We start from the raw sequence: 23,616 nt of genomic DNA, 5'->3' as shown, positions 1-23,616 counted from the left end.
GCAGGTACAACAGGTTATTAAGAAGGCAAACGGAATGTTGGTCTTCATTGCTAGAGGGATTGAATTCAAGAGCAGGGAGGTCATGCTGCAACCGTACAGGGTACTGGTGAGGCCGCACCTAGAGTACTGTGTGCAGTTCTGGTCTCCATACTTGAGGAAGGTTATATTGGCTTTGGAGGCACTGCAGAGGAGGTTCACCAGGTTGATTCCAGGGATGAAGGGGTTAACCTATGAGGACAGATTGAGTCGCCTGGGACTATACTCTCTGGGGTTCAGGAGAATGAAAGAGGATCTTATAGAAAGATACAAAATTTTGAAAGGGATAGATAAGATAGAAGTAGGAAAGTTATTTCCATTGGTAGGTAAGACTAGAACTAGGGAACACTGCCTCAAGATTCAGGGGAGAAAATTTAGGACGGAGATGAGGAGAAACTGTTTTTCGCAGAGAGTGGTGAATCTGTGGGAATTCTCGGCCCAGGGAAGCAGTTGAGGCTTCTTCACTAAATATATTTAAGAAACAGTTAGATAGGTTTTTACATAGTAAGGAAATTAAGGGTTATGGGGAAAAGGCAGGTACAGTAGATGGAGCTGAGTTTACAGACAGATCAGCCATGGCGGGGCAGGCTCGATGGGCCAGATGGTCTACTCCTGCTCCTATATCTTGTGTTCTGACCACTAGGCCTACCATGTGTGCCACCTCCAACCTTACTGAATTCAGGATTGAAAGCGTGTACAGACAAATCTTACTCATTTATATTTGCGCTGTAGAACTGAGTGCTGCAGATTGATAGGATAAAGAGGTACGGCGGTTTACACTAATGGGAACCATTGAAGTTCCTCATTAATGAATAGTTACTTTGACAGCTCAGCGGTTTAATTCATTGCAATTGCTCAGTTCTCTACTTTCTCTAACTGTAGAATTAAATTCTTGTACTGACAGAAAAACTATAAGTCAATACTAGATTTGTCAAATTCTAATGTTACATGATAGTCAAAGGTATTCCTTTTTATTCTGATTCTTTTATTGAGAAGGATGAGAACAGTTTATTGTGACGGTTCCAAATCTTTTCACAACCCATCTATCATGGATTTTCTTTTAAATAGCTGAGGATAATAAAGACCCACATGTTCTCAAGTGATATCAAAATGATCAATATCTTAAGAATTCTTTTAAAAAAAATAATCAGTGGTTTAACATTCCCTCAGGCAACAGTGAAAATTTTGTTCAAGTTTAATCAATGTTTTCATTATGTTCCTTAATCTAGCAGAAATAATTGAAGTTTGTGAAGCTAGAAGAAGCTGTGCCACTTTCATACATTTCCAGTTCCCTTGAGTACAAACGTGGAAGAGGTCAGCTCAGTTCTAATACGTACTGTTTATAATGCAGAGGAAATGGTCTCCAGCAAGGGAATGGATACCTTTGTGCACTCGCTGCTAAATGTACTGCACCAGCCTTCAAAATTGCACATTTAATGAGCTTTAAATTACTAGCACGATTGAGCCAATGAATATTTCTGAAAATACATCTACATGCTCGCTACAGTGATTTAAAAATTCTAATTTTTCACCCATATATAATTGAAAGGCCACTTTACTAATGCAAATCTGACACTTACTTGTGACAATCTTCATTATGTTCACCAGCAAGATATACGGCAGTCTTCAATATTTATGCCAATTTTCAAAGACTTTTTGTGCATTCATGGAAATGGGGGACCTCTACTCAGGTACACAAATGAAGCAACAAAAAAACTGCAGGTGCTTGAAATCCAAAGTAAAGGAAGAGAATACTTCAACTGTTCATCGGGCCAAACACAGGCACAAGGTCAAGGTCCTTCTATTAGAACTAGATAAGTGAGATGACAAACTGATATTAATTCACAATGAGGGGGAGGTGTAAAGAGGGAGTTCCTTTGATTGGGTGCAGAGCACAGTAGGCAAGGTAACAGTGACTTTAAAATAGCAGATGGAACCAAATGATACAGAGATAATTTGAAACAAAGGTACAATGGCATCCTTGACAAAAAGAAAGGGGGGGGGGGGAAGAAACTGAATGGCTAAATTTGTTACATTGAATATTAAGTCCTGAGGGTTGAAACGTGCACTATGATAAAGCTTAATCTGGGCAAAACTGTTTCAGACAACGCACACAAATGTTGGAGGAACTCAGCAGGTCAAGCAGCCTCCATGGAAAAGAACAAACAGTTAATGTTTCGGACTGATAAACTTCTTCAAGACATGTTTTGTTTGGTAGTATGCACATATATGGTTGAATGACAATAAACTGAACTTGATTGAGGCAATAAAGGACTTTGGTCTGAGGCGCAGTGAAAGGAGATATTAAGTGACAGGTGACTGGAAGATTTGGGTTGCCTTTACAGACTGAGTGAAAGGGTTCTGCAAAACAATTCTCTAATCTGTCTTTGATTCCTCTGAGGGCCACATTGCAAACACCAATTGACTGCTGCTTCAACCTAGAAAGAAATATTTCGGTGTGTGGATGGTGCAAGGGAAAAGGTGTGTGTCTCCTGAGGCAGTATGGAAAAGTGCTTCGAGCAGGGTCAGTAGTACACTTAATTCCTTTGCGAAAACCATGCCAGGTTTGCGCTAGACTTGATGCGGGAAACATTAAATTTAAAATGCCCTCCATTCCAACATGAACATTAAAATTAACTTGCAAATGGCATCAGTATGAATTTTGCTCTTTCTTGCAACAACTCTCCACACTGCTGCCCAATTAAGTCAAAGCTGTTCATACTTTGAGATGAGGGGAAAAAGCCCATGAGAAGTTGTTAATAACTAAATTGTTTGGCATTTCCAGCATTTACACATTTTCTAGTATTTAAGTCAGAGGAGCAGGAAAGGTCAATTATGCTCACGATTTAAATCTGTTTGACCAAGTAACAAAACTTCGTTCTGATACTGTGAGATTATTAAAGTAATAGTATTTTATAGCAAGTTTAAGAAAATACATTTACCCAATTTACTACATAAAAGCAATGCCAGATGAACTTATTTTCAAAATGTAATAAATTGACATACAAAGAGTTAAGGGAATTAGGCCAATTAGGCCAATATTTACTTGAGTTCAGAAAGATGAGGAAGCAGCTCACTAAAATTCACAAAACCCCCAATAAGACAAGATGCAGGAAAGACCTTCCCCAAGGCAAAGTCTAGGTACAGGACTCACAACCTAAGGATATTTAAAACTGGCATGAGGAAAATCTTCTTCAGCCAAAAAGTGGAATAGGTGTGTAATTCTTTATTGAAAAAGGCAGTTAAGGCCAAAATTATTAAATATAAGGGAGTATCTTATATATTTCAAGAGGTCAGGGAAAAAGGCATGAAAAAGTCAGAAACTTTGGGGCATTTATTTTTTTTAAAATTGAGATACAGCACAGTAGGCCGTTCGAGTTACCCACAATTTAATGCTAGCCTAATCACGGGACAATTTACAATCACCACTTACCCTACTAACTGGTACATCTTTGGACTGGGAGGAAACCCGAGCACCCGGAGGAAACCCATGCAGTCACAGGGAGAACATACAAACTCCTTACTGGCAGTGGTAGGAATTGAACCTGGGTAGAGCTTTGCGCTAACCACTACGCTACAGTGCCACTCCTTAGCATGACCATTGTGAATGACAAGTACCCTACTGCTAATGTCTGTGTTTCTATGTCCTGAATTAGATCTTGCTATCTCAATTTCTCTGCCATACTCTGGCAGAAATATGAATTATTTTCTCTGCCATTATCTAACTGGATACCAAAGCAAATATTGAAACGTAACACATTTTTTGCATTTAACAATGCTGTATACTACAATGATGGGTTAAACTGTGTTGACCTAGACACTGTTATACAGTACTCAGCAGAACAGCTTACTTAACACTGATTAATGATTTTATTGAAAAAGATGAAGTATCATTATTACTTCTTATAAAATAAATACACAAAAGTTAGAAAATTCACATCATTGTGCCTCATTTTTTCCTCCCTCTTCCAGGTTTGTTGATTTTGGAAAATTGCACAGAAAATTCTACTTGACTCACCTAAAGGTTGTGAAGATGGAGCTCCCTCACAAGGGAGCACAGTTAAGGCATTCCAGCAAAATGATCGTACTGACATGTGTAAACCTGGCTGCTAGGAGTACCCAAATTTCAAGTTCATTTGACTAGTATTGAAGTTGCGACTCACACTATAATGGTGAAACAAAACGCTAATACTAAATGATGGTGATGAGAGACCACCTCCCAGTCCTTTGCTGAAAGTTAGTAGTCCCATCACACCCCAACCCATGCCCTCAACACCCACTCTGCTCCCCACAACCACTGGGCACTGTGTCAGAAATCGATAATTCAGTGTGTAAAGATGATGAGTGGACAAAAGGAAATACACAGGCACAAAGACAACAGGAATAATGGCTTGTTTTCTCAAGAAAAGCCATTTGATGAAATAGAAAATAATGTATATTCAATCAACAGGTGCTGCCTGTGCTTGTGAGCTTCGATACCATTTTATATTTGAGTTTTCAATTCTCTGCATTTTCCACCTTGTACAAAAAGCTTGAAGCAGTATCCAAACAACCATGGGGTGACTGTCTGCACTCTTCATTATCAACATCTTTATTACAATACCAAAATAAAATGTATCAAAATACTGGATATGTCATTCTTTACAATTAAGAAAATAAATTGCGGTTGCTCCACAAACATTTTCCTAACATTCCAATTGGCCACCAGCAGAATCCTTATATAAAAACTGATCATGAATGACATCAAATCTATTTTCTCACGACCAACTGTCTAATATATTTGCCATTTGACTTGAGTTACTATTGCTATCTAACAGTTTTGTTATTATATATTCCCTCACAAATTTCAGTCTCAAGGAAATATACATACGGGAAAAAGTACTGATGAATCAGCAACATCTAATAAGCTAAATTAGATATCAGAAAAAGATGTGCTGGCATTGGAGAGGGACCCAAGAAGGTTCATGATATGATTCCGGGAAAGACAGGGTTAACATATGAATAGCTTTTGATGGCTCTAGGTGCTTAGAAGAATGAGGCATGACCTCATTGAAACCTGTCGAATATTGAAAGGCCTAGATAGAGTGGATGTGGAGAAGTGTTTCCTGTAGTGGGCAAGTCTCAGACCAGAGGGCACAGCCTCAGAATAAAGAGACATCCACTTAGAACAGAGATGAAGAGGAATTTGTTTAGCCAGAGGACAGTGCAACTGTGGAATTCATTGCCACAGATGGCTTGAGAAGCCAAGTTATTGGGTATATTTAAAGCAGAGGTTGATAGGTTCTTGATTAGTCAGAGAGTTAAGGTTACAGGGAGAAGGCAGGAGAAAGGGGTTGAGAGGCATAACAAATTAGCCATAATGGAATGGCGGAGGAGATTCGATGGGCCAAATTGCCTAACTCTGCTCCTGTGTCTTATGGTCTAAATCAGGGGTTCCTAACCTGGGGTCCACAGACCCCTTGCTTAATGGTATTGGTCCATGCACAAAAAAGGGCTGGAAACCCCTGGTCTAAACTGTTAGATCCTTACTCTTCCCTACTGGACAATTTCTTCAGGTTTTTAATTCTCAATGTATTCAGTATCTCTCAGTTTCAAGAATGGTTTTATCAGTAAATTAGGAAGAACTCTGAGATGTCTTTCTTCTTTAAAACCACTTTATGCTGTGACAGATCCTCTATTACTCTCACCTCCCTTCCCACCATGGTATTTTTCCTCTACCTTTGCTCAATCCTCTAAGGTTATCAATCTGAAACTCCATTTATTTCTCAATTTGTACGTGCCACCTAACCTGCTGCATATTTCTAGTGTTTTTACTGTTTTAATTTCCAATCTCCAGCATCTGCCACACTTGGTTGGGTATAATGGTACGTAGTTCCAAATCAGTGATTCCCAACCTGGGGTCCACAGACCCCTAAGTTAGTGATAGGGGTCCATGACATAAAAAAGGTTGGGAATTCCTGTTCTAAATAAAGCTTATATTACTTTCAAAATAAATCACATTACTTTCTAATAAAAAAGCAACATTCTATTGATGACACATTCAAGCTCTGATAAAAAGTGAGCAGCATGGTTTCGCAGTCTTGATGTATATTCCCAGTATTTCCAGTTTCCGATGGTAATATAACAGTATTTATCTGATTTACTGTGAACCCATAGAAAACCCAAGCAAAGAAAGGCACAGAAATGACAATCTTTATTTACATCTGGAAGCCATAATGACATCATAACATGGAATCATCTTCCACTGTCTCCCCGGCCTGCTGACATCACAATCCAAAAATAAAACAATGCAGATGCTGGAAATCTGAAATAAAAACAGAAAGTGTTGATAATGAACACAAGAGATTCTGCAGATACGGGAAATCCAGAGTAACACACATTCTTATTCTGGCTTCTTCCCCTTCTTTTCCAAACCCGATGAAGAATCTCAGCCCAAAACGTTGACTCTTTATTCCTCTCCAAAGAAGTGTTGAAGTCTTCAATGGAAAAAGCCTATCCACGTCAACTCTATCTATCCCCCTTCATTCAAGTCTTCTAGTATCAGTGAAAACAGAATCACAATCAACTTTTGACTTGAAAAGTTAGCTAGAGATATGGCACCTCTCTGTCAAGTAGGCACATTACAACCTTACAAGACCAGTACCTTCAACAACTTCAGATATCTAGCAATTCTAGCTTTTGCATTTCATATTTCCAGCATTGTAGGCTGGAAGTGTGAAATGCACACCAACATTCTTCTGGTAACTTATAATTATCCTGCTTCCCCAATGTATTTTTCCCTTTAGACCAAACCTGCTTTTCATTAATATTTTTACAGAGTCACCACATTATAGTTAAAATGAAGATTTGGAGGATGCAGTCTTTGAAAGCACTGTTTGAAGGCAGTCCAGTATCTGCACTAGGTGAGTGTGTTGATTTTGTTAATTTACAGTCAAAAGAACATGTCAGTGTGCACTGAATCAACTCCTCCATTGACAAATATTAGGAACTAATACATAATTTTACAGCACTGTAGTAATTTTGGTAGTGTTCTAATTTATTCTGTACTTAATACACAATTGTTACTCAATGAAATGGTATTCTGCCTTTTTTTTTATAAAGCTTTTAACTATTTCTGTAAAATATTGGCTAATTAAAGCAGCCATTTAATGGGGCTACAATGTACAGGTCCTGATGTGTCCCAATTAACCAGAATCCACTGTACTCCTATTTTTGGCCTTAGAGGCATTAGCTCAGTTAGTCATTTAGTTGCTGATTTAATTAATTTGCCTCAACTTGGTGGGCGAAAGGACCTGTTCCTGTGTGGTACTCTGTTCTCTTTTTTTAGATAAAATTCTACTTGTGTTCAAAATCTCTTCTGCCTTCCACTCTATTGCAAAACTTACCATGTTCTCTCCCCTTCTCCATCACATTCTCTGCATCTTCTTCACACTTTTAATCAGCCCTGATAAAAGGTCACTAATTGAACAAGTTGGTTGGTCTTTATTCTTTGGAACATAGAAGGTTGAGGGGGGACTTGATAGAGGTATTTAAAATTATGAGGGGGAGAGACAGAGTTGACGTGGATAGGCTTTTTCCATTGAGAGTGGGGGAGATTCAAACAAGAGGACATGAGTTGAGAGTTAAAGGGCAAAAGTTTAGGGGTAACATGAGGGGGAACTTCTTTACTCAGAGAATGGTAGCTGTGTGGAACGAGCTTCCAGCAGAAGTGGTTGAGGCAGGTTCGATGTTGTCAGTTAAAGTTAAATTGGATAGCTATATGGACAGGAGAGGAATGGAGGGTTATGGACTGAATGCAGGTCGGTGGGACTAGGTGAGAGTAAGAGTTCGGCACGGACTACAAGGGCCAAGATGGCCTGTTTCCGTGCTGTAATTGTTATATGGTTAATCGGAACCATTAATCTTATTTTTCCCTCCACCGTTACTGCATTATTCCTAGAGCTCTAATTTATTGATCATTTCAAAGGCCTTGGCATGAAGTCAGTCACTTACTGTCATCCCACAGAAAAGAGCTGTGTTGTTTCCTTGAACCTACCACCTGCTGGAGGTAACATCTGGCCAAGGGCACTGCCAGCAAACAGGGACAGCATCCTCCAATCCTGTGCCTCCCTTCCCCCCACCCCAATTTTGACATTTTTCACTCTAAGAAAGCACGAGGATACCACCAAAATGAGCAAATGAAGCAGTCCATTAGTGCAAACAGTCAGGGCAAGACCACACTCACACATAGGCTGATAATTGGCAAAAAAAATAACATTCACATTATAAAAGTATTAGAAAAGACCATCTCCAATACAAGATGATATAACTACCCATTCTTGACATTCAAAGGCATAACTGCCAGTGGAAGTAGAAGCAGCCATTCAGTCTCTCTTGACTGCTCTATTCACTTATATAGAGACTGTTCACACAGTATACCTCAGCACGATACTCCTGCATCATGCCACGTGGTTCAATTTCTCAACATCAAAAAAACTTGTTATTTGAACCGTAAATATACTCAGCAACTATTTGCCTTTATGGCAGATAATTTTAAATGTTTACCACTTGATGAAATTTCTCCTCATAGCAGTCCGAAATGGCCAATCACTTATGGGCATCTCCTGCTTCTCAAAATCCTAGCCAAGGGAAATATAATCCCCACATCTGTCAAAGCCTATCAGAATTTTAAGGTCACCTTTTATTCTTGTAGACTCAAGCTGTATATTTAATCTCTTCTCAAAAGGAAGAAGGTTCCCATTTCAAGATTCAACCAATGAACCCATTGTTGAGTCCCCCTCATCATCAATATCCTAGGAAACATTACTGATGAGAAGCTCAAGTGGACCAGCCACAAATACTACGGCTACAAAAGGACATTCATTTCCTGACATGGCAAAGCTTTTTCACCATCAATGATTCACAAGCCAGGAGCGCGATGAAATACTCTGACTTGCTCCAATAACACTCAAAGCTCAACACTACCTTGGACAAAGAAACCTACTTAAATGGCACTCCATCCACCACCTTAAATATTCATTTCCTCAAACACAACGTACAACAATATAAATCATTAGTCTGTTCTGTTTGCCACACTATAGGAAGGAGAAGATTGCACTGGAGAAGATAACAGAGGGTTGCTTGGGATGGGGCACTTCAGCAATGAGGTGAGACCTGGTCCCTAGAAATGCAGATAGTTACCTGATTTAAGTATATTAAATTATGAAGGGCAAGTACAGGTTTGTAGTGAAAAAGTTTTGCTCTTTGAGAGAGTTGTCTATATGCAGGTGGCATAGTTTAAACCAAAAGATAGAAAGAAAACCATGTAGCTGAAATTTGGAACATGCTATCTGAAGGGATTGTGGAAGCTAGTAGTCTCCCAAAATTTAGGAAATATTTAAATTAACGGTTAAAATGACATCTTGTAGATACAAGACTATAGGCCAAGAACAGGGAGATGGGATAAGTAGAGATAGGAATCTGATGGCCACATAGGCATAAGTGAGTAAAGGTCTTGTTTCCATTCTATGTGTCTATGACACTGTGACAGCTATGTGTATCTACGGACTTAATAGGACATACTCCCTTGGACCACGTTGACAGCATCTCTGTACCAATGGCCTTTCTTATAAAGGACAACAGTTACATAGGAAATTCCATCACTAGTAGAACAGCGAGAGAACCAAAAGGAACGGTCCAGTTGAAAAAAACTACTTAACCTCAACCTTCAAGGGCAAGTTGGAATCAGCAATAAAATGTTAACCTGTCACAGATGCCCAGAATGCGAAATAAAACGAATACATTTAGAATAATCAGATTTAAAGTCGACTCCTTGAAGAAAACACCGGCCGCTTTCTGAGGCAGTGGCAGTGACCCGCTACTTTCTGTCCACCATGCCCAGGTACTACAGTTGAGATGGGTTCATACTGTCAGACTGCTGCAACGCGCAAAGTCGAGCTGGTTCCAGCCTAATTACTCACAGTCACCATGGATCAGGCAGCAGGTCAGAGGTTTTACCGCATTCACACCCACAGCCGGCCCCGGCGCTCACCCCGAAAACGATCAATGCAGAGCATCACTCGCGGGCTGCCCTTCCACCCTCAGTCTTCGGGCGCCTGCCAAATGCTTCATTCGCCGATCCTGGAGCCTCAGTCCCCTCCTAGCAACGCTGCAGGCGCGGCCATGATGCTCCCTCAAAACGCGTGCGCGGCCGCATTGGATTCTGGATGTTGTAGTTCATGGATGAGGCAACGCGCTTCTCTCGGGTGGACTACAGTACCCACAGAGCCGTCCGAGCGCCAGTCCCTCACTAGACCCTGTCTGGATTAACTCTCGCTCTTTCCCAAAGCGAGGAGGCGATCTCCTTTTATTTAAGGGTAAATCTTTGATATTCTTTATTCGAATAGAACAAATATATGTTTGCAAAAAAGAATAATGCATAATATAAATATTGTAAATAAAGAAATAAATGCATGAGGAAAATAATTAAGAGTAGGCTATTCGGCCCCTCACACGTGTTCTGTTCTTACTGCCTCAGTAAAGCAGCCAACATAATCAAAGACCACACCCACTCCAAACATTCACTCTTCTTCCCTCTCCATCGGGTAGAAGATACAAAAGCCTAAAAGAGCCTGTACCACCAGGCTCAAGGACAGTTTCTACCTCACTGTTGTAAGACTATTGAATGGTTTCCTAGTACAATAAGATGAACCCTTGATCTCACAATCTATCTTGCACCATAATGTCTACCCGCACTGTACTTTCTCTGCAATACTTCATTCTGTTTTTATCTTGTACTATTCAATGCATTGTGTTATGAATTGATCTGTATGAATAGTATCCAAGACAAGCTTTTCACTGTACCTTGATACAGTAACAAACCAATTCCCATGTTAAACAAAATCACAGCTAATCTTTGGCACAGAGCCACTTCCCTCCACACCATACACCCTCAGTTAAATTCATATCCAAAAATATACAGTATCTGTCTTGAGTAATACCGTGACGGAACCTGCAGAACCATTCTGGGTAAAGAATAATTAGGATTCATTATCCAATAAGAGAAAAAAAATCATATCACAGTTCTGAATGAATGATCAGTGAACATCCAGGAAGTATTTGGCTGTTCTGGCAGCATCTGAATAGGAAACAACAGACACTGCAGAGTAAATGTTTAAGTGTGCCTCAGGAACTGTGCACCATGTAATATGTTGTAGCAGACATAGTTGTAAATTGAGAATTTACTGCCTTTGGTAAAGGATATTATGTTGATAACACTATCTGTTATCAGTAAGCAAACACTATCTCTGCAAGCTGTACGAGTAAAGGTCCTTCAAATGGTTTATAGTCAGTGAACATCTGAGCTAGAAAATCCTTTAAAGTAAAGCAGCTAGTAACTGGTACTTCTGAGGTACTCTTCTCCAAGGATCATTGCCTTATCATGGTGGAGAGGCTTGCGAGTTCCTGAGATCCCGAGAGGGATGCCGTCTGGAGTTTATCCCTCTGGCAGTAAGGTCAAGGGCAAGGTTCCAGACAAAGAGTGTCCCGACCAGGGCCTCAACGATGGAACTGGTGGTAGGTGATGACACATCAAAATGGCAGTGAAGCCGGAGGAAGGCTGCAGCAGTCACCTTCCATTCCATGCCACTGGGCCCCGGCCAACAGGTGATTGACTGTGCATCAGCCTCCTCAAGTTAAACAAAGTCATGCACAGGTGTTCTCCGATCATGCTGGTGCTGGGTCGGCCTCTAACAGTCACCTGAAGACCCACAACTGTTTAGAAGAACATCACATTCGACTAGAGTGGTCACATTACTACTACTTCTGAAGTGCAACTAGCCACGGTTGCAATTGTAGAATGGTAATGACAGAAGGGAGCTGTTTGACTGTTCAAATCCATGGTAGTTGCCTACCAGTGCAATGCAGCTTGATACAGCCCCCCTGCACTTTTCCTGCAGCCCTCCAATTTTCTTTCAAATACTAATCACATTCCCTTTTGTAGCTAAATTATGCCACTTACTAATTACTTTTTACATGAAAGTTTATTCCCCTTGTCACCTTTATCTTTTTTACCAACCCTTTTAAATCTGTGAACTCTGGTTCTAGATCTTTACATCTACTCTATCTACTCTGTCTAATCCCCTCCTTATTCAAAGTTAAAAGTTCATATATCTCAATATATGATTCATTTTCTTATAGGTATTCACACAATAAATACAAAAGAAGCACAATAGGACCAGTGAAAAACTGCACACAACAGAGATGCACAAACAACTAATATGCAAAAGACAACAATTCTATAAAATGCTGGAAAGGCTCAGCAGATTGGCTGGTATCTGTGAAAACAAAAAGGAGATTTTATTTTCTTTGACTGCTTATTCCTCTCCATAGATGCTGCCTGATCTGCTGAAGCCCTCCAGCATTTTGTGTGTGTTGCTCAAGATTTCTACCATTTGCAGAATCTCTTGTGATTATAGAGTCAACATTTTAGGATGGATTTTCCTCCTGCTTATCTGCTCTAGCACAGTTAGAGCACAGAATCTGGGTGGAATTCTCAGCTGTCTGTAATTCCTGGATTTGTCCACATAAAAATTACATCTCTCCATTAGCTTCCATTACCAGTGCTCCCTCAGTTCTATTTAAGTTCCTCAGCTGCATACTTTGGTTAAAAACATCATTGAATCATGGAGAGATACTGCACAGAAACAGGCCATTCAGCCCACTTTGTCTGTGCTGACTACCGAACATCCGTTTACACTAATCCTATATTAATCCCACTTTTCTATTAGATCATAAACCTATAAAACCATAAGACATAGGACCAGAATTCGACCATCTGGTCCATTGAGTCTGCTTCACCATTCAATCATGGCTGATCCTTTTTTTTCTCCTCCTCAACCCCAGTTCCCAGCCTTCCCCCCTTAACCTTTGATGCCATGTCCAATCAAGAACCTATGCCTTAAATACACCCAACGACCTGGCCTCCACAGTTGCATGTGGTAACAAATTCCTCAGATTCACCACCCTTTGGCTAAAGAAATTTCTCTGCATCTCTGTTTTGAATGGACACCCCTCTGTCCTAAGACTGTGCCCTCTTGTCCTAGACTCTCCCACCATGGGAAACATCCTTTCCACATCTGCTCTGTCTCAGTCTTTCAATATTTGAAAGGTTTCAATAAGATCCCCCCCATCCTTCTGAATTCTAGCGAGTACAGACCCAGAGCCATCAAACGTTCCTTGTATGATAACCCTTTCATTCCTGGAATCATCCTTGTGAACCTCCTCTGGACCCTCTCCAATGCTAGCACATCTTTTCTAACATCAGGCAGCCAAAACTGTTCACAGTACTCAAGGTGAGTCCTCAACAGTGCCTTATAATGCCTCAGCATCACATGCTTGCTCTTGTATTCTAGACCTCTTGAAATGAATACTAACATGGCATTTACCTTCCTCACCAACGACTCAACCTGCAAGTTAGCCTTCAGTGTGTTCTGCACAAGGATTCCCAAGTCCCTCTGTATCTCAGGTTCCTGGATTTTCTCCCCTTTTTAAAAATAGTCCACACATTTATTTCTACTACCAAAGTGCATGACCATGCATTTTCAAACATTGTATTTCATTTGCCACTTTCTTGCCTAAATCATTTATACACAGCATAAAAAGAAGTGGTCCCAACACTGACCCATGCAGAACACCACTAGTCACTGGCAGCCAACCAGAAAAGGATCCTTTTATTCCCACTCACTGCCTCCTACCTATCAGCCAATGCTCAAACCATGTTAATAACTTTCCTGTACTAACATGGGCTGTTAACTTGGTAAGCAGCCTCATGTGTGTTACCTTGTGAAAGGCCTACTGAAAGACCAAATACACAACATCCACTGCATCCCCTTTATCTATCCTACTTGTAATCTCCTCAAAGAATTCCAATAGGTTTGTCAGGCAGGATTTTCCTTGAAGGCAACCATGCTGATTTTGTCCTATCTTGTCCTGTGTCACCAAGTACTCCATTACCTTATCCTTAACAATTGACCCTAACATCTTCCCAACCACTGAGGTCAGGCTAACTGGTGTATAATTTCCTTTCTGCACCATGCCAGAGTCTAATGACTTTTGAAAGATTATTTCTAATGCCACCACAATCTCTAATGCTACCTCTTTCAGAACCCGGGTCCGGATGACTTATGTACCTTTAGGTCTTTCAGCTTTTGAGCACCTTCTGTCTTGCAACAGTCACTACACCCACTTTTCTTCCTTCAAACTCTACAACATTAGGCATACTGCTTGTGTCTTCCACAGTGAAAACCGACGCAAAATACTCATTTAGTTCATCAGCCATCTCCTTGTTCCCTGTTATTATTTCTCTTGCCTCATTTTCTAGTGGTCTATATCCATTCTCATTTCTCTTTCAATTTTAACATTTTAACATACTTTTACTATCCACTTTGATATTATTTGCTAGCTTGCTTTCATATTTCATCTTTTCCCTTGTAATGATTTTTTTAGTTACTCTGTGTAGGTTTTTAAAAACTTCCCAATCCTCTATTTTCCCACTAATTTTGGCTTTGTAGTATGCCCTTTCTTTTGCTTTTACAATAGCTTTGATTTCCCTTGTCAGCCATGGCTGTACTATTTTACCATTTAAGTATTTCTTCAATTTTGGAATACATCTATCCTGCACGTTCCTCACTTCTCCCAGACACACATGCCATTGCCGCTCTGCTGACTTCCCCACCAGCAGCTCCTTCCAATTTACTTTGGCTAACTCCTCTCTCATACCACTGTAATTTCCCTTACTCCAATAAAATACTGCTACATCAGACTTTACTTTCTCCTTATCAAGTTTCAAGTTGAACACAATCATATTGTGATCACTGGTTCCTAAGGGTTCTTTTACCTTAGGCTCTCTAATCACCTCCAGTTTATTACATAACACCCAATCCAGTATAGCTGATCCCCAGTAGGCTCAACGACAAACTGCTCTAAAAAGCTATTTCTTAGGCCTTCAACAAATTCACTCTATTGAGATCCATTACCAAATTGATATTCCCAATCTACCTGCATATTAAAATCTCCCATGACTACCATAACATTGCTCCTTTGACTTTCCTTTTCTATTTCCTGTTGTAGCATGTAGTCCACTTCCCAGCCATTGTTGGGAGGCCTGTATATAACTGGCATCAACATCCTTTCACCCTGGCAGATTCTTGACTCAACCCACAAGGATTCAACATCTTCTGATCCTATGTCACATCATTCTTCTGATTTGATGTCATTCTTTACCAGTAGAGCCACACCACCCACTCTGCCTACCTTCTTATCCCTCCGATATAAAGTGTAGCCTTGGACATTCAGCTCCCAACTACAACCATCATAGAACATAGAACATAGAACCACTGAGCAGAGGAGCAGGCTCTTTGGCCTATGATATCTGTACCAATCTTGATGCTAAAGTAAACTGATCCCATCTGTCTGCACTTGATCTATGTCCATCAACTCCTGCATGCTCATATGCCTCTCTAATGCCACTTAAATGTCATTATTCTATCTGTTTCTGCCAGCCCCTGATCCCTCTCCCCCTGCTCCAACACACTGCGTGTAAGAAAAATCTTGCCTCACACATCTTGAAAATTTCCCCATCTCAGTGTAAATCTACGACTTTCTGTGTTTAACCTTTCCACCTGGGATGCAGACTGACTATGTAACCCATCTAAGCCTCCCATAATTTTATAAACTTCTATCAGGTCTCCCCTCAACCTCTGACACTCAAGAGAAAACGTTCCAAATTTGTTCAACCTTTTTTTACAGCTGATCCCTGGTGAACCTCTTGTCTTCAAAGCTTCCATATCCTTTCTATAATCCGGTGACCAGAACCACGGACCAACATGGCCTAAAAGTTTTATATAGCTACAAAATGACTTTCCAATGTTATATTCATTCCCCCAACCAATAAAGGCAAGTATACTTTATCCTCCTGTCTGTTTGTCTTGCCACTTTCAGGGATTTATGAAATTGCACCCCAAAATATCTCTGTGCATCAATGCTCTTAAAGGTTCTACCATTTACTGTATACTTTCCGCTTACATTTGACCTCCCAGATTTCTCTCTTGTCTGAATTAAATTCCATCTGTCTGGATTGGGGAGCATGCCTTATGAGAATAGGTTGAGTGAACTCCACCTTTTTTCCTTGGAGCGACAGAGGATGAGAGGTGACCCGATAGAGGTGTATAAGATGATGAGAGGCATTGATTGTGTGGATAGTCAGAGGCCTTTTCCCAGGGCTGAAATGGCTAGCACGAGAGGGCATAGTTTTAAGGTGCTTGGAAGTAGGTACAGAGGAGATGTCAGGGGTAGGTTTTTAATGCAGAGGGTGGTGAGTGCGTGGAATGTGCTGCTGGTGACGGTGGTGGAGGTGGATACGATAGGGTCTTTTAAGAGACTCCTGGACAGGTATATGGAGCTTAGAAAAATAGAGGGCTATGGGTAACCCTAGGCATTTCTAAGGTAAGGACATGTTCGGCACAGCATAGTGGGCCGAAGGGCCTGTATTGTGCTGTAGGTTTTCTATGTTTCTGTGTTTCTATTTCTCCATTCATATTTGCAACTGATTGATATCCTTCTCATTTGCTTGTCAGCCTTCTTTACTATCTACAACTCCACCAATTTTGTGTTGAGTGCAAATTTACTGATCAATTCAGATCATAAGGTCCTAGCACTGATCTCTGGAGAGCGGGGTTGGTCACAGTCTATGTCCAGGCCAATTTTGAATCTAATTTACCAAGTTACCATGGATCGCATGCACCCTAATCTTCTGGAACAGTCTACGAGGAGAGACCTTGTCAAATGTCTCACTAAAGTCCATGCTGACATCATCCACCACTGTATCCTCATCAGTCAGCTTGATCACGTCTCCCAAAACTTAGACAATTTCGTAAGGCATGACTTGCCATGCACAAAGCCATGCTGACCAACCCTAATAAGCTAATGTTTTTCCCAATTCTTCCCATATTCTCATCTGCGCCCCCTATGTTTTATCACCCACCAACACACTAGGGCCAACGAATCTACCAACTTGAGTTCATTGTTCGATTTTCTCTTTCGTTTACAAACTCATTCATCTTTTTTTGTTGCTTTAAATATTGGAATTTGCATCACATAGCAGTGCAAATAATGCTAAACCTGGAAAATAAAAAGATAACAAGTTGCTTGCATTAAAATTCCTTAAGACCATAAGACAGGAGCATAATTAGGCTATCCAGCCCATCCTTTAAACCCTCTCCAACATCCTTTCTTCGATAAGGGGTCCAAAACTGCACACAATACTCCAAGTGAGGCCTCACCAGTGCCTTATAAAGCCTCAGCATTACATCCTTGCTTTTATATTCTAGTCTTCTCGAAATGAATGCAAACCTTGTACTTGCCTTCCTCACCTCTGACTCAACACGCAAGTTAACTTTAAAGTCAGGGGTTCCCAGCCTGGGGTCCATAGACCCCTTGCTTAATGGTATTGGTCCATGCAATAAAAAAGGGCTGCGAGCCCCTGGTTAGGGAATCCTGCACAAGGACTCCCAAGACCCTTTGCACCTCAGATTTTTGAATTTTCTCCCCAATTAGAAAATAGTCTATGCTTTTATTCCTTCTAACAAAGTGTATGACCATATACTTAACAAGACTGTAGTCCATCTGCTACTTCCTTGTCCATTCTCCTAATCTATTCTGAGTCGTTTTGTAGCTTCCATGCTTCCTCAACATTACCTGCCCCTCCAACTATTTACATATGATTCACAAATTTGGCCACAGAGCCATCAATTCCATCATCTAAATCATTGATGTACAATGTAAAAAGAGTCAGTCCCAACACTGACACCTGCAGAACACCACTAGCCAAACAGAAAAGGCTCCCTTTACTCCCACTTTTTGCTTTCTGCCTATCAGCCAATGCTCCATTCATGCTAATATCAGCTTCATTTGCAGCACCTTGTCAAAAGACCTTCTGAAACTCCAAGTACACAACAGCCACTGATTTTCCTTTGTCTATCCTGCTTGTTATTTCCTCAAATTATTCTAACAGATTTGGCAGGCAAGATTTTCCCTTAAGGTAACCATACTGGCTTTGGCATATTTTATCATATGCTTCCAAGTACTCCAAAACCTCATCCTTAGCAATCGACTTCAACATCTTCCCAACTACTGAGGTCAAGCTAACTGGCCTGTAATTGCCTTTCTTCTGCCTTTCTTTCATCTTGAAGAGTGGAGCGATATTTGCAATTTTCCAGTCCTCTAAAACCAAGGGTCTCAGCCCAAAACGTTGATTGTACTTTCTTTCCATAGATGCTACCTGGCCTGCTGAGTTCCTCCAGCATTTTGTGTGTGTTGTTTGGATTTTCAGCATCTGCATATGTTCTCTTGTCCATGCCAGAATCCATTGATTCTTGAAACATCGTTACTAATGCCTCCATAATCTCTTCAACCACCTCCTTCAGAACAGTGGGATGTAGACCACCTGGTCCAGGTGACTTATTTACCTTCAGACCTTTCAGTTCCAAAGCACCTTCTCCCTAGTAATAGCAACTGCACTCACTTCTGCACCTTGACACTCTCGAATTTCCAACATACTGCCGGTGTCTTCCATAGTAAAGAATGATACAAAATACTTATTCAGTTTACACGCCATTTTCTTGACCCCCATTACTACCTCTCCAGTGTCATTTTCCAGTTGTCCAATATCTACTCAAGACTCTGTTTCACTCTTTATGTATCTGAAACAAATTTTGATATGCTGTTTGATTTTATTGGCTACCTTACCTTCAACTTTCATCTTTTCACTCCTTATGGCGTTTTATAAACTGCCTTCTGTTGGCTTTTAAAAGCTTCCTAATCATCTAACTTCCCTCCACTTTTTGCTCTATTATATGCCCTCTCTTTTGCTTTTATGCTGGCTTTGACTTCCCTTGTCAGCCATGGTTGCATCATCCTGCTTTAGAATACTATTTCTTCTTTGGTATGTATCTATCCTGTGCCTTCTGATTTGCTCCCAGAAACTCCAGCCATTGCTGCTCTGCCATCATCCTTGCTCATGTCCCCTTCCAATCAACTTTGGTCAACTCTCTCATGCCACTGTAATTCCCTTTACTCCACCGTACTACTGATACATTTGACTTTAGCTTCTTCCTCTCAAATTGCAAGGTGAATTCTTCCATATTATGATCACTCTCTCCTAAGGGTTCCTTTACCTTAAGCTCCACAATCAAATCCGGTTCATTACACAACACCCAATCCAGAATAGCTGATCCCCAGTGGGCTCAATCACAAGCTGCTCTGGAAAGACACCTTGCAGACATTCTACAAATTCTTTCTCTTGGGAACCAAAATCAGCACCAACCCAATTTTCCCAATCCACTGGCAAATTGAAATCCCCCATTATGATCATAACATTACTTTTTTGACATACATTTTCTTTCTCCCATTGTAATTTGTAGCCCATATCCTGACCACTGTTCGGATGCTCCCATCAAGGTTTTTTACCCATGTGGTTCCTTAACTCTACCCACAAGGATTCTATATCTTCCAAACCTACGTCACATCTTTCTAAAGATTTGATTTAATTTTTTACCAAGAGAGCCACCTCACCCTCTCTGCCAACCTGTCTGTCCTTTCAATACATTGTGTATCATTGGATGTTAACCTCCCATCTATGATCTTCTTTCAGCCGTGACTCAGTCATGCCCACTACGTCATACCGCTAATCTCTAAATGCGTAACAAGATCATCTACCTTATTCCATATACTCCGTGCATTCAAATATAACACCTTCAGTACTGTATTCATCACCCTTTTCGATTTTGTACTCATCCCACTGACTGCAATTTTGCCCTATCACCATGAAGATTTGTCTCGGCCAGGAACATCGAGAGTTCATTCATTTTCATTGATGCTGTCTGACTTGCTGAGTTCCTCCCACATATTATGTGTGTTACTGTATCATCACCTGTCCTTCCTGACAGTCTAGCTACACACTGCCTTTGCTTGTATAACAAATACACCATCCTCAGCCCAACAGCTTTAGCAAACCTGCCAAAAGGACATTGGTCCCCCTCAGTTTCAGGTGTAATCTGTTCCTTTTCTGCAGGTCATACCTTCCCCAGAAGAGATTCCAATGATACAAAAATCTGAATTCCTGGCCCCTGCACCAATTCCTCAGCCACACATTCATCTGCCAAATCATCCTATTCTTACCTTCACTGGCACATAGCACAGGCAGCAATTCAGAGATTACTACCCCTGGAAGTCATGGTTTTCAGATTTCTACCTAGTTCCCTAACTTTTCTCTTCAGGACTTTCTCCCTTTTCCTGCCCATGTTATTGGTGGCAATATGTTCCAAGACTTATGGCTGTTTGCTCTCCCCCTTAAAAATGCTGTGAACATGATCCAAGTTGTCCCTAACCCTGGTACTTGGAAGGCAACATACCATCCGAATGTCCCTATTACATCCACAGAATCTCTTGTCTACTCCTCTGACTATGGAATCCCCTGTCAGCACTGCTGTCCTTTTCTCCCCCTTCCCTTCTGAGCCTCAGCACCAGACTCAGTGCCAAAGACCTAGTTGCTGAGGCTCCAGTAGGACTCACCGCCACCACCCCCCCCAGCAGTAAACAAAATGGTTTACTTATTGAGGGGAATGGCCACAGGGGTATGCTGTACTTGCTGCCTATTTCCTTTTCCACTCTTGACAGTCACCCAAGTACCTGCCTCTTGCAACTTAGGGATGACTACCTTCCTGTAGCTCCTATCTGTCACCTCCTCAATTTCCCGAATGAGCTGAAGGTCATTGAGCTGCAGCTCCAGTGCCTTAACACGTCTCTGAAGAGCTATAGCTCAGTGTAGCTGGTGCAGATGTGGTTATTTGGGAAGCAGGAGGTCTCCCAGAATTCCCACTTCTCACACAAAGAACACAACACAGCCTCGGAAACATTCTTACTGCTCTAAGCATGTACAAACAGATGAAGAATGAAGAAGAACTTACCAGATACTTACCTCACCCAAGCCTGTTCCTGCCTAAGCCTGATGAGCCAAAGCCATCAAATTCCACTGACAAATGTACTAAATTTCCTTACGTTTCCTAGATGATGTCAGACCCTAACCCCTTTCCCCATCGTCTCTTTTTTGTTCATGATTTTCTCCCTTGCTTTCTGTGTCTATTGCAAATACAATAGCTTGAACATGTTATTAATGTAATCCCACTGGTGACCATGTAGTTTGGACACATTGTACATATTATGCAGTCACTTGTTGGACCCTGATGTTATTAATCCAGTATGGTTCACAGAATAGCAGAAATACTTGCTTCCTATGGTTGGCCTGAAAGATTTTAACATTTCTCACATGCTTTGAAAAATTTTCAAATCTTATTTTTCTCTAGAGATGCAATTCGGAGATTGAATTATGTTTAAACATTGCATTTTAAAGCAGTATATTTTCAAACATTGAGATCAACAAAAGACATTGAAAAGCACACTTTAAAGACTGAAAGGCAAGACAAGAGAATTTTAGAACACACAGATCTTTTCAAATTGACTCTAAGAAATTCCAAAATAATTTATAATTTGTTTTGAAAGGGTGACTAGAAATGAGAAGCAAGTCCCAATGAAGGGTCTCAACTTACAAAAGGTCATCTGTCCATTTCTCTCCACAGCTGCTGCTTGATCTGCTGAGTTCCTCCAGCAGTTTCTGTTTTGCTTCCGATTCCATGATTTGTAGACTCCATGTCTCCAGTCCACATGAAACAAGATATTATCTTATTATATGCAACAACTAAAATATACTATTAGTTTTCTTAGTGGGCTTAAAGATGTCAATGTCAGCAAGATCAAAGAGCTGATTATTGGCTTCAGAAGGAGGAAGCTAGAGGTGCATGAGCATTTCTCATCGGAGGATCAGAGGTGGAGAGGGTCAGCGAGTTATCATTTCAGAGGAGCTGACCTTGACCCAGGAAGAAAGCATAGCAGCGTGTCTTCTTCCTCAGGCGTTTGTGACAGTTCGATATGACATCTAAAACTTTGGCAAACTTCAATAGATGTATGGCAGAGAGTATATTGACTGGTTGCATCACTGTTTAGTAGTTGAAAACCAATTGCTTGAATGGAAAATCCTACATAAAGTAATGGATGCAGCCCAGTCCATCGTGGGTAAAGACCTCTCCACCATTGAGCGCATCTACACGGCGTATTGTCACAGGAAAACAACAGGCATCATAGACCCCCATCACCCAGATCATGCTCTCTTCTCACTGCTGCCATCAGCAAGATGGTATAGGAGCCTCAGGACTCACACCACCAGGTTCAGGAACACTTACTACCCCTCAACCATCAGGCTCTTGAAGCAAAGGAGGTAACTTCACTCAACTTCACTTGTCCCATCATTGAGATATTCCCACAACCAATAGACTCACTTTCAAGGACTTTTCATCTCATATTCTTGATATTTATTGCTCATTTATTTATTATTATTATTCCTTTCTTTTTGTATTTGCATAGTTCGTTGTCTTTTGCACATTGGTTCAAGGTCCACTTGGTGTGGTCTTTCATTGATCCTCATGGTTGTTATTCTATTATGGGTGTATTGAGTATGCCCGCAAGTAAATGAATCTCAGGGTTGTATATGGTGACACATATGTACTTCGACGATAAATTTACTTTGAACTTTGAGATGCATAAATCCATAGCACTTGATGGAACATATCTCAGCCTACTATGGGAGGCAAGAATGGAGATGATTGAGGCTTTGCCAGAAAATTTCAAGACTTCCCTGACCACAGAAGCAGTGCCTGATGACTGAAGTACCTTTTTCATGAAATTTCAGCAAGGTTACACTGGGTAATTCTAGGCTGGTGAATCAAACCAACATTAGTGTTAACAAAATTATTAAAAAGAGTTCTGGAATAATCTGCATTGGAGAATCAGGATTGATCAGGGACAGCTCTTTCATTAAAGGGAGATCCTATTCGACTACTTATGATTAATTTTTTGAAGAGTTGATTAAGTGTGTTAATGAGAAGTGTGTTGATGTAGTCCTGTGGACTTCAGTAGTGTCTTTGACATATGGAAGACTGGTGCAAATCATATAAAACCAGGAGATCTCAGGAAATTTGTCAACTTGGAACCAAAATTAGCTTAGTGATGGGGGCAGTGAATGGCAGTTGAGGTTGCCTTTGCAATTGGAAATATGTAATCATTGGCCTAGTTCTAGGGCCCTTGCTATTTGCCCTTAAAAGTCTGGACTGAATGTTAGAGGCATGATTAGTAAGTTTGCAGGTGAATAAAGATGGATGATATTGCTGATAGTTTGATTTTCAGATACAGAACTACACTCAGTGGCCACTTTATTGAGTACATCTGTACACATGCTCATTAATGCAAATATCTAATCAGCTAATCATATGGGAACAACTCAATGCAAAAAAAAAGCATGAAGGCATGGTCAAGAAGTCCAGTTGATGTTCATACCAAACATCAGAATGGGGAAAAATGTATTCTAACTGACTTTGACCATGGAATGATTGTTCCGTAGTGCTGCCTGGCCTGCTCCAACATTTTTTGTGTGTT

The 23,616-nt window shown here is 40.7% G+C and overlaps 1 long non-coding RNA gene across 1 annotated transcript; it reads right to left on the bottom strand.

The window, feature by feature from the left end:
• Positions 1-6,212: 6,212 nt before the first annotated feature.
• LOC140211373 (uncharacterized) lies at positions 6,213-10,217 on the bottom strand. Its single transcript, XR_011889439.1, has 2 exons — positions 10,067-10,217; positions 6,213-6,340 (listed from the first exon to the last, which is right to left on the bottom strand). It is a non-coding gene; the product is annotated as an uncharacterized lncRNA (long non-coding RNA).
• Between the last annotated feature and the right edge of the window lie 13,399 nt (positions 10,218-23,616).

This window comes from Mobula birostris, chromosome 17 (genome assembly GCF_030028105.1).
Source record: "Mobula birostris isolate sMobBir1 chromosome 17, sMobBir1.hap1, whole genome shotgun sequence".
Taxonomy (NCBI): Eukaryota; Metazoa; Chordata; class Chondrichthyes; order Myliobatiformes; family Myliobatidae; genus Mobula; species Mobula birostris.
This window is presented reverse-complemented; position numbering and strand designations above follow the sequence as displayed.